At 33.1% G+C, this 11976-nt stretch overlaps 2 long non-coding RNA genes across 2 annotated transcripts; one reads left to right on the top strand and one right to left on the bottom strand.

Annotated features, from left to right (window-relative positions):
• Window positions 1-3755: 3755 nt before the first annotated feature.
• On the bottom strand, window positions 3756-4550 carry LOC147657188 (uncharacterized). The gene is made up of 2 exons (XR_015293056.1): window positions 4214-4550; window positions 3756-4125 (listed from the first exon to the last, which is right to left on the bottom strand). It is a non-coding gene; the product is annotated as an uncharacterized LOC147657188 (long non-coding RNA).
• Window positions 4551-6987: 2437 nt separating this feature from the next.
• Window positions 6988-11675, top strand: LOC116414432 (uncharacterized). The gene is made up of 2 exons (XR_015293052.1): window positions 6988-8066; window positions 10276-11675. It is a non-coding gene; the product is annotated as an uncharacterized LOC116414432 (long non-coding RNA).
• Window positions 11676-11976: the final 301 nt, after the last annotated feature.

The raw sequence follows: 11976 nt of genomic DNA, 5'->3' as shown, positions 1-11976 counted from the left end.
CGCTTTGCATTCGAGTATACAAAGAGCGAGGGGCGGCATCCTTTAATCCCGATGATAATTTCGTCGCGAATATATTTTTTATTTTTCCTCCTTTCCCTCCTTCGAGGCCACCCACTCTCTGTTGCGACGCGCCTCGCTCAAGCGGAGGAAGAAAAAAAGGAGCGGAATTTCCATGGACGAGTCCGTGGAAGTGGAAGAGGAAGGAATGGATAACGAGGGCGTTAATCGCGCGTGGAAGGCGTTTGCAGCTTCGTCGTGGGATGTTTGAAGGAATCGGGCGGCTCCATCCGGGCGGAAATTGACGGTTTTCGGGGGCCGAGTCTCGTTTGTGCGATGTAATGGAGGAAGGAATGATAATAGGCGAGTTCTCTAATAGAGAATAGTTTGTCCGCGAGGGGGTATAACGATAATGTAAATAAATCGAGAAAATGAAGGGGAGAAAATTCGTTGAATCATATAAACAGAATCAACGAATTTCTTTATTTCACGAACAGTTGGGGAAAAAAAATTAAATTCAAATCGACGGCATTGCTAGATAGAGAAAAAAATATAATTATTTCGATATATCGATACGTGCCGAATAGTTGAAAAAAAGTTTAGAAATAGTTGGGAAAAAAAAATTAAATTCAAATCGACGGCATTGCTAGATAGAGAAAAAAAAAATACAATTATTTCGATACGTGCTGGATAGTTCAGGAATAGTTGAAAAAAAAAAAAAATTAAATTCAAATCGACGGCAGTGCTAGATAGAGAAAAAAATATAATTATTTCGATGTATCGATACGTGTGAAAATTCGGCGAGAGATAAAAAAAAATGATGGTGAAGGGGAAGGGGAGTGAAGGAAAGATGGAAGAAATTCGGCGAGAGATAAAAAAAAATGATGGTGAAGGGGAAGGGGAGTGAAGGAAAGATGGAAGAAATTCGGCGAGAGATAAAAAAAAATGATGGTGAAGGGGAAGGGGAGTGAAGGAAAGGTGGAAGAAGTTTAAATAAACGTTACGAGTGCTCGTAAAAAACCGCGTAACATCCTCCATCTTTCTTGCGAACGCGCGCGCAATTATCAGGCGATTACAAGAGTCGTACGTAAGAGGGAGGGGGAGAAGGTGGAGGGGGAAGAGGTTTTTCAAATTTTCCACGGCGAGCCGGTCGTTACAATGGCAGCGCCAGCCAAGCATACCGGTGGCGTATGCAGAAAAGTAGCATGAACGAGAGAAGACAACGAGAAGTGCGGTTGAATGGCGCGCATCGCGTATCGCTGCACTTCCGGGATAAGCGCGGCTTTTTTCTTCTTCTTTTTTTTTTTTTTTTACGATGGAATAAAATGCAGGCGGCGCGCATCCGACCGATGTTTTTTCGAAGAGAAACACGACGGGGGAGGGAAGAAGGGAAAGGATTGCCTTCCTTGTGGCAAAGGAGAATCTTGGGACATAGTCGAAACGTGGTATCGGTTATAGCTTCCGCTTTTAACGAACCTTGTACAATGGAGCACGAAAGAGGAGCAATTTCGTGTATCGCGTACGGATCTGGATAGAGGAAAATAATGAGAGGCCAAGGTTTCTGTATACAACAAGTACAACGATAATTTTGATAAATTTTAGTAAATTTGTAAAATCAAATATTACGAGGATCGAAATACAACAATTGATTGGAGTTATTTTTCTATGTGTACTTTTTAAAGGAATAGATGAGTTGCTTTAATATATTAATGGAGAATTGTATTGGAATTTCATTGATTTTTTCTTTCTACCATCATATTTGTCACGTGTATTAATTCGACAAAACGACAAAATTCTGTATCTAAACCACTCGAAAGCGAAGACTTTCCACCAGAAAAGTCTATCGATATGATATATAAACATTTTTTTATTTCTCGTAATATAGACTAAACATGATTTAACTTTAGTTTAATTTGTATAGATAATTTTTAATAGATAATTCAAATTGTAGCTCTTCTACCATTATAGATGTCAGGATCGTCAACAAAGCGCGTGAAGTGGGGACAGACGATCCTAGCGGAGGACCCCTCTTGCCCCTGTGCCCTCCCTCGAGTCTTCGTTCCAGCAGCGAACGAACGTATCGCGTCAATTGTGAATCGTGCGATCAAAGAAAGCATTTAGCGAGAAAATAAAATAGAATTAATCTCGTATTCGTATCCATTGTTCCTCTGTCCACCACACATTTTCGCAAAATAAACTCTGTTCACAATTCTCGCATTGTCCAGTTTAATCTATCGTTAAATACCTAACCTATAATTTCTAATAACTTCGAATCGAGGTACATGGCTGCGCACCGATTATTCGGCATGATAGTATCCCAGCAGTTGGATAGATGGGGCCACGGTGGATTCAAAGTCAGTTAATAGGGAATTCTATTGGAGCATTTATACGGCCATTTCTGACGACTACTCGCGTAATTGGTACTCGATTACCAGTGTGATTCACGAATCGACCACTCGCTTCGATCGTCCGAACGCATTGTGCACGTATAAATTGTCGATATCAATCGAAATTTTTATTGTGAAATGTGAATAATGTAAAATTTAATAGGAATCGTGTTGTAACGCAATATATACGAAAGATAACAAATTTTGGAATAAATTCTTCGAGAGTTATCTTGTAATCGTTAGAAGAAAATTGTCATCGTACATATCGCATGACTCGTATATCGATTACTTGCACACCTGTGTATAATCAAGTCGAAGAGATACGTATATCACGAAATTAGGCGACAAAAATACAGGAACGCGTTTAATCAAAAAAATAAATTTCAATATTTTTCGTAAGAATGACAACCAGATGTCACTACAATTGAAATATTCAATGTGGTAAAAATAAATTCCTCGCCAAAGAATAATATACGTAAATAATTATAACGAAACACGAAATAAAAATCTCAACTACTAACTTTCTCATAAAAATAAGCAACATTATTATTATTTCATAACCTATTTCCTTGATCTCTTCCTAACCTAACCTAAAACGATTAACAAATCCGGGCAGATTAAAAAATTAAACAACTATCGTTTTTATAAATTTCTATCAAGAAACATTAAAAGTAAACAAAAAAAAAAAATAAGAAATCGGTTGACGATTTAAATGACTACGAAGGACGGACGAGAGAAGAAACGGGCGGAAAATGATGGAAGTGAAAACTTTTATTTTGCAGGATCGAAGAGAGGATGATTCGTGCACGCAGGACCTGTAATTCGTACGCGTTTCCGTAATCCCGGTGAAGCTTGGTGAAACGCGACCCCTGGGTCCGATTTTTACTCGTTGGTTCGTGGGCGGAATGCAAAACGCGTCACCTCCCCCCACCACGTCGATACGAATCGACGAATCGAGGTTAACCGTGCGCGATCAAGATCGGGACCATTCATGCAAATTAAAATGTTTCCTGGTGGAAAACATGGTGGAATGTGTGCTGCGTTGGATTTTGAAGTTTCTCGTTTTGTTTGGAAGCTGTCGTAAATTTAAAATCCGATATTCGAAAGAGCGATGCAAAAAAAATGAAAATTGGATACGAATAACTATAGAATAAGTAAATGATATTGATTCGAAAATTAGGAAAGGGTCGTGTAAGTCATATGGAAAAATTTAATTGGAAATTAATGATTGAAAAAGGAACGTATATATTCTCTCTCTGGTATATTTTCATTTTCTTCGTTGCATTGGATTTAATCTGTAAGATATGTGTAAGTTTCGATATGTATTCCAAGTTTGAAATATATATTATTAATAGAGAATTATTAAAATCGGAAATTGAACAATGTTGAAAACTTTATTCATTGTTTTTGAACGTTTCGATTTTCATATATCGGCGCATCTAATTTTTTAATTTTAATTCTATGTAAATTAATTCGTTTTCCTGGAAATTGTTCTCTACTTTTATTTTTTAAATACCAATATTGATTTTACGATTCAAAATACGATACGTATTGAATCGATGCCTTGTCAGAACACGCATTGGATACCTGGCTCCTCGCTTGCTATTTTTCCTTAATTCACACGAAGTCTCTATCGGTCGCAATTCACCGTAGATCGCACCTATTAACCTCCCTTCGAGCTACCAATTGTCCAACCTGAAGGTATACTTCAAAATATCAAGTGTCGGAAACGGTTCACGCTCTGAAATTCAATCCTTGTCCTTTGGCGTCCTTTGGTAAACGTAAACACGCTTAGTGTAGTATAGAAAATAAAATGAAAGTCGAATTACAGTGTTATATCTTCTTAGTAAAACGAGTAACACGATACCACAAAACAATACATCCTGAATTTGGATTCTCAATTCCTTTTCTTGTTTCACTATCTATTAATAAAATTAAGATTTGCGCCTGATAGTCAAATATTCATGGCTGATTGTGAGCTTGCAACTGATAAATATCGTGATCGACGGGCGTGATTTGATTATAATATTTTAAAAGATAAAGCCAGCCAAAAGGGGAATTGAAACGGTCTGTAATAGTCGTACAAGGTACGAGGGTAACGAGTACATATGTGCGTCGATTAAAACGGACGTACACACAAGGGACCAGCTGCGGTGACTTACCTCGAATGCAGGGCACAGCTACGCTGTACTGTGGGGAAACTCGAGGTGGGAGGCGGAGGTGGAGTGCAATATGCCGGTGGCAATGGTGGATCATGTCTGTGAAGATGGTTATGCCGGTGACTGTGAGAGTAACTCAGAGAACCTCTCAGACTGCCGGGCAGATGGCGATGCGGCGTTGACTGATCACTGAGAACACAACGAAATAAAATGTTTTAAAACTCTTTTTTACTTTTTTTTCGTTTTAACAAAAAGTGTCAAAACGTTTGGTTTCATATGTCAGGATATATTATGTTTTACAAGATCGTCGTCTTAGAGACGTAAAGAGAATGTAATGTCTATATTTTTTAAAATGAAAATTAAGATACATCGTAATTTTGAAAGAAAAACGATGAAAGTGAAATTGATACTTCGTATCTCGTCTGAAAACGCGCCAAGAGCAAATGTAGAACAAAGAGAGCAAATAGTAGAAAAAGGACAGAGATATGATAAAAATATTGAAATCAACGCCATCTTCAGTGTGCCTCAAATGAAACACAATAAATAAAGGACAGAAAATAGAGAAAGAAAGATAGAGATAGGACAAGAATTGATTATTACCGCCATCTATTGAGTGCTAAAAGATCTTTCGAAGAAATCGTGCTTTTTTAAACAATCGATAGATGGCGTTGCTCTTCAATTCTTGCTCTACTTTATCCTGCCCATCCTTGATGGTCAAGAGATGGCGCTCCATTCCTATTCTATCTCCATTCTGTTGTTTACTTTTCTTATTTATGCGTTTCATTTACGGCACCTAGAGATGGCGCCAATTCCCTTATTTTTATCTTATTTTTATCTTTTTGCTTATCTTGCTCTATAAATGCTCTATTTGATGTAACAGTTGGTTAAGAATTAAAAAAAAGTAAATAATATTTGCTATTTTTATATGGATTTAATTATGCATTTTTTTACGTTTTATTTAAATTTTTATGAAATCATCGATACTTTATTATATGTATTGTATATACAAATATTCTATTCTTACACTATTCTCGTCTGCAGTAAAATCTTTGTGAACATTATTTTTAAATCTAATAAATTAAATTCAAAGTATATGAAACATGATAAAATCAATGATATAGTAAATCCTAAGAATTCTCAAGAAACTTCGTTTACAAATCTTATCATAGATATATAAATTATATGTAGTCCGGTTACGATATCCGAAGTTATCAATGTTTTACTTAAATATAAATAAATTTATAATTTATATCATATATTCACACATATTTCAATCACGATTTTTCAATTCGAAAAATCAACCAATTATTAATTATTTTTAAATAATACGACTTGAATAATTGATACGTTTTTTAAAAATTAATTTCGAAATATCGAACATAAATATTACATTAATTATTTTAAATAAAAGTGATTACTTCGAGAAATACTTCTCGATTACTTCTTTAAAATAAAATGTTTCATTCTTATATTGCGTATATAATTTTAGAAAAAATAATTTGAAATAAATTAAAATATTATTTATTTGCTTTCCAATTTCGAGTAAAAATCTATTGAACTTCACACCTGCTAAATAACAATACGGACAAAGGAACTCTTGTTACATCCGGTTACGGCACAGTAACCCACCTGAAATCCCCTCAACATGTTAATTCCCACGAAACAACGTTACAGATAACGTGCCAAGACCAGGACAAAAATATACATATGTAGTATAGTGTGTTGTCGATTCAACGATAACCACTTCCAGTGTGATCCAAAAATAACGAGACTACATTATTTTTTTTCTACTCTATATTTAACTATGTTGGAAAAATAAAAATAAAATATATATTTCGTTGCGAAATTTCAATTTCAATTATAATCAGAGATCAACTCGACAAATAACACGAAATAATTTTCCTTAAATTTTCCCCTATATTTCCATTTTTTTTTATCATTTCGTTTAATTACATATTTCTACACGCACCAGCAGAACATAAAAAAAATTTCAAACACATCCACGTTATCTCAATTTCATAATTATAGCCATTATTATACATATCGGTGTAAAACGACCATTAAAAACTTTCTATTGCAAAATATATAGGATAAAACAAATACAATCGTATCGTGGCAAAACCTCGCGTTATGACCTCATTCATTTTATTCATATCTTCATTAATATTATACAATAATAATAATAAACATGAAATATGTACGAATACATTTAATGAAAAATGTACATTAGATCGTACGAAAATTTAACGATATTTAACTTCAATTTTATACACTATTTTACTTAATATGAAACCAGAAATGTCGAAAGGGCTCATCGAGACACCACTTTGGGGACAGTCCCTCTCTTATCTGGCGTCAAACACTTTAACCGACGCGATATCGTGTCGACGGTAGATAAAAAAGAATAAGTATACACAGAAAACCGCCAGAGGGGCAGTTAAACTGGAAGTTACATCTGCCCGCCGCGAAGTGGCAGTATCGCGTCTTTAGTTGTATGTACTTTTCAAAAAGTAAACGAAGAACGCGATAAATTACTCGAATTCACTCGAGTAACTTTTTAACGCGAAATAACGTTTCCATAAAAAGGAAAGTGGCAAACGGTAACTCGGTATTTGAAATAGCGTGGTTACTAAATCGACTTGGAACGCATGTTCACTGTATACTTAGAGGTTAGCTACGACGTATCAGAAACTAAATTTCCGGGATATAAATTATTCGTGCTTAACTTCCGGATCCTTGAAACAGAGTTCAAAGAGTTTCCATTCCCAATTAGAAAAGATATATATATATATAAATTTAAGTAAAAAATTGCAAAACTATATAAACTTAAATTTTTAAATTTTTAAAATGTAATTTTAGAATGATATTAACGCGATACTTCTGCTAATGTCAATCATTTGAACTGAAATTTTGTTTGAACTGTTAACTGGAAGTTATTATTCTCTATAAGCAAACACGCTCCAAGCTGTCGAACATTTGTGTTTCGAGTACCATCAACGTCTAGGTTATGTGTCGTATAACTTCCTTCAAAGATGTACAAAATTAATTAAATATTAGCTTTCAATTGCCATCTTATCATTTAAAATTCCATTTGTCTCTCTGAATTAATTCACCAAAAAAAAAAGAAAAAATTAAGAATATTTTCCACCGTAAATGAAGCAAACGTTAAATGTTGTATATCGATAACTGACTAAGTTCGTGTTTTTAAACGTGACTTTTTAAAAAGAAAAGAGAAAAGAAGATTAAAAGTGTAGTCAAGTATACTTGACCAAGTGATTAAGCTTCGAGGAAAGCCATTTTCCACGTGTGGTGGATCGAATTAACTACCGCGGTTTTTTATCGATATTGCCGCAGAACGACATTAATTATATTAAACGAGGAGGTAAACTCGCACTCGAGTCGTGCTTAATGAGGAGGATCCAAGACGTGGAAGAAAAAATGAAACGCTGTAATCCTATTTCGCTTGGAAAACGTCATCATTACGATGGTGTCGTGTCACGATGAAAACGTTAAAGTAAAGAACGTAAGTACTTACTCGTATTCGATAGAGAACAGATGGACAGATAAATTCGATTTTCGTTTTCTAGTGGTTTCGAAAAATATTAGTTCTGAATGTTTAAAAAGCGTGACGCACGCGAAGAACTTTTAACTTCGATTGATTAATTATTTTGAGGTTATGATCGAACAATGATTAATCTCACAAGGCATGTATGAAATTAACAAAAAAGGAGAGTTTTTTTGTAAAAGTGATATGAAAAATATTGTTCATTTGAATATTATCACATTTTATATTTTATACGAATCGTGGCATTTAATTAAATGTTTTTTTTTATTTTTTTTTTTTTTAATTAAGAAAGTTTCTGTATAAATGAACAACTTTAATATTTTCAATTACGAGAAAAAATTTATTTAAAAAAATGTGCGTGTAACAAAATTATTAAATCGGCTTGACGAGATTATGATTTTTTTTTTTGTTACTAAACCATTTTGATACAATTATAAAAATTAAAGTAAAATGTATGTGAAATTATATTCAAGGACTGAATATAACACCTGTAGACCACATATTTTCTGTTTCTGAAATAAAAAGTAATACCATAGAGCGTTGTAACTAAACGTTAATCATAATTTGCGAGTAGTAAAAAATAATATCATTGTGAAAAAATTTAGGAAAAAACAATCTTCATTAAAGAAGAAAATTTTTCGACGAAAACGAAAAAATAGAAAACAAAGAAATTTGATAGAAAATAAGAAACTTTAAAAATTCTAGTTAAAAAATTTAATAAGTGAATTCTTGTAATCATTGCATTGAACATAACCTCAAAACTGTAAAATGAGAATAATTTCTTAAAAGTAGTTCAAACAATAAGTTTTAAAAGAAGTTTTAAAAGAAAAGTCATAATACAGGGAAAAATAATTCTCGAAGAGCACTTGTTGCAACCGTGGCATCGAAATATTTCAATAAAGCGTATTTTTTATCGACATTTCTTATCGAACCTAACCTAATTTCGCTCGCGGAAAGAAATTAAGAGAAGTTAAAATTTCACCTCTTTTTACAAATGTAAATACAACACGCTTTCATTTAGCCATTCTTTGAATTAATTATTTTTTATTAACGTAACATAACATCGAATTGTTAATTATCTAGCATAACTAGCGTTACTTTAACTAGCCGTAATATAATTGAAATTTACAAATCAATTTCAATAGCGACCATTCAAAAGAACAAGTTTCACCAACGCAAAAATATTCATTCCGTGATATGATGAATGCTTTCAAGCCAGCTTGTGCATTCATACGTTTTCATAAAAGCAGAAATTTTTAAACGTACGTTCGTTTTACTATAAGTTTTCCCACAAAGTTTTACGCTTCAGTTTTTCGGAACAGTATCATGTAATAAAGGAAATAATATTAAATAAATTTCATAATTCGATGAACTGTAACTTATTTCTTTTTCATTATTTAAAAATTTATCCAACATTATTAGACTATGACAATACTTGAGAACAATTTGTCAAATTACATAATTTTAAAATATATATATATTCGTTTGTGTAGAAAAAGTATATTCTAAAAATAAATCGATGGAGCATGAAGAATAAAGCGATGTTAAATCATGGACTTAACGAATAAGCCAGCTCGATAGATTAAAAGTTGCAACTCTTTGTCGAACAAACGCACGTTACGTTTCTTTCGTAAATTTAACAAGAATTTATTTTTGCACAGCCAGATCTCGATTCGTCATTTTTTTTATTTATGTTGCAAAATATGTGTATATACGCAAAAACAATAAATATATATAGCGTGGCAACTTCAATTTCTCGTTAATCTCCTTGAGTTATGTTTTCCTCTTTCTTCGAGTTGTTTCATTTTAACTAATTCGAGGTTGCATTATAGTAGTATAAATACGACTGGAAAAAATGTAATTACGTTTTGTAAATTTACTGGTATCGATCAATATTTTTATCTGTTGGTAAAACAGAGAAAAAAAATTGCAAATACAGAAAAGTATCAAGGAAATTTAAAAAAAAAATTTACCAATTATATTTCCTGTATCGATAATTGATCGTACTATTTTTATTTGTTAAAAGAAATTAAAAAATTTGCAAAATTGCAAGTTTTAGAAAAATTTACCAACCAATTTTTCCATATCGATAGAGTTTTATACTTCACGAATTCCAATAATGCCGCGCTATATTCTTTTGCTTTAATTTTAGCAATATTATTTTAAGATTGCAAGAAAATCACAAGGGGTGTCGCGTCTCCCATGAAGAGAACTCGAGGTAGCTGCTAAAAAACTCTACGAAGCGTCGTGGCCAAGTTTAGTCAAGAAAGTTCTATACTTGACCTTAATGGCGTCAGTCCAATGCCATAAACTTCGCGGTGGTCTTAACGTTTCCCTTTTCTCCTTACATATATTCATACTCAATATCCAGCCATCAGTTCCTCGAGAAATATTCCCAAATAAATCGAACGCATTTTAGAAAATTGATTTTACGGCGAAAATACATCTACAAAGCAATACAAAACTTCACGTTACGTTTGTGTCGTATTGAATTTCGGATTTGCTGCAACATTAGAACTGCATTTTACATCGTAAAGACCGTCAACGTTGAAAGGAAAAAAAATTCGAAGAAAGGATATTGTCAAAGAATTTCAATGGAGACAAAAAACTACACCTTTCAATGAAGAAATTTTAAAAAAATATGGAATTATATAAATTCTACAAGAATAAAAAAAAAATAGAAATATAATTGTATCTAAAAAAAAAAGACATTGTAAATTGTAAAAACATTTAAAAAGATTTACAAAAACCTTACCCAAAAACCAAATATAAAAGAGAAATAAAAGAAACGAGAAATTAATTTTTCTTACCTCTCAGAAATAAAAAGTTCACTTCGAACTCGAAAGTTTCACTTTAACCGGCACCACTCTCGAATAGTATAATACAATCATTTGCATAAAAGGTTAATATTTCTAGAAGCGTTTAAAAAAAGAAAGGATATAATTATCCTATTGAGAAGGATAGTATCGATAATATTTTCTCTTATTAAAAATAATAATAACGTTTCTGGAGGACGTTTCTATTTGGAGAAATTAATCCAGAGCATCGATATCGTTCAAGTAATCTATCGATGATCGTATCGAGCATCGCAATTTCGCTAGGTCCGCCATAATCCTCAAGATCCAATCAGAATATATGCCTCGAACCACGGATGGAATGCGATCTATCGCAGCGGAAGCGCCACCACCAATTTCGCTTAGGAAACTTGACAATGCTCGGAACTCACCGGCAGTTTTAACGGTCTGGAACGAGATTTTTCGAACAGTTCCGCGAACACGAAACGAATATGTTCCAAGTCAAACAATCGCGGAACGACGCACCACGTTCCTCTCTTCCTTGCTCTGTTGCCTGGATGTACACCCTGTTACCTGGATAAAGCTTCCCGGAAGGAATCCAATATTTGTGCATAACCGGACGAAACTTGAAAAGCGTTCCAGTTGAAGCCAAATATTTTCTACTTTTGAAAATAATTTTTCATTTTTACATTCCTTTCATCGTTCAGTTTCTGTACATATTACGATGGCTACAATTCTATTTATAATAAAATTCTTTGATATTTCATATGTATTTTGTGTGATTAATTCTAAGTTGTCTCAAAGATTAATTTATTGATTGATATTAGATAATAAAATGTTATAATAATATAGTTTCTTAGATATATTTATGTTAGTATAATAGAAGATAAAAAAAAAAATTAACTAATCTACAGATTAAATAGATTGCACATAATACTTAGATAAATTTGAGAAAACAATAAAAGAGAAGTGTATCGTAATATCAGAATCACATGAAAGTTCTCCGGATAAAAATGTTCGACTCAAGTATCGATACGTAGTTATTGAGAGCTTAACCTCATTGTTTTTGCAAT

This window comes from Apis florea, unplaced genomic scaffold (genome assembly GCF_048593485.1).
Source record: "Apis florea isolate Af1SG1 unplaced genomic scaffold, ASM4859348v1 contig_3203_pilon, whole genome shotgun sequence".
Classification (NCBI taxonomy): Eukaryota; Metazoa; Arthropoda; class Insecta; order Hymenoptera; family Apidae; genus Apis; species Apis florea.
Note: the sequence above shows the minus strand (reverse complement) of the source record. Positions and strands in the feature narration are given on the sequence as shown.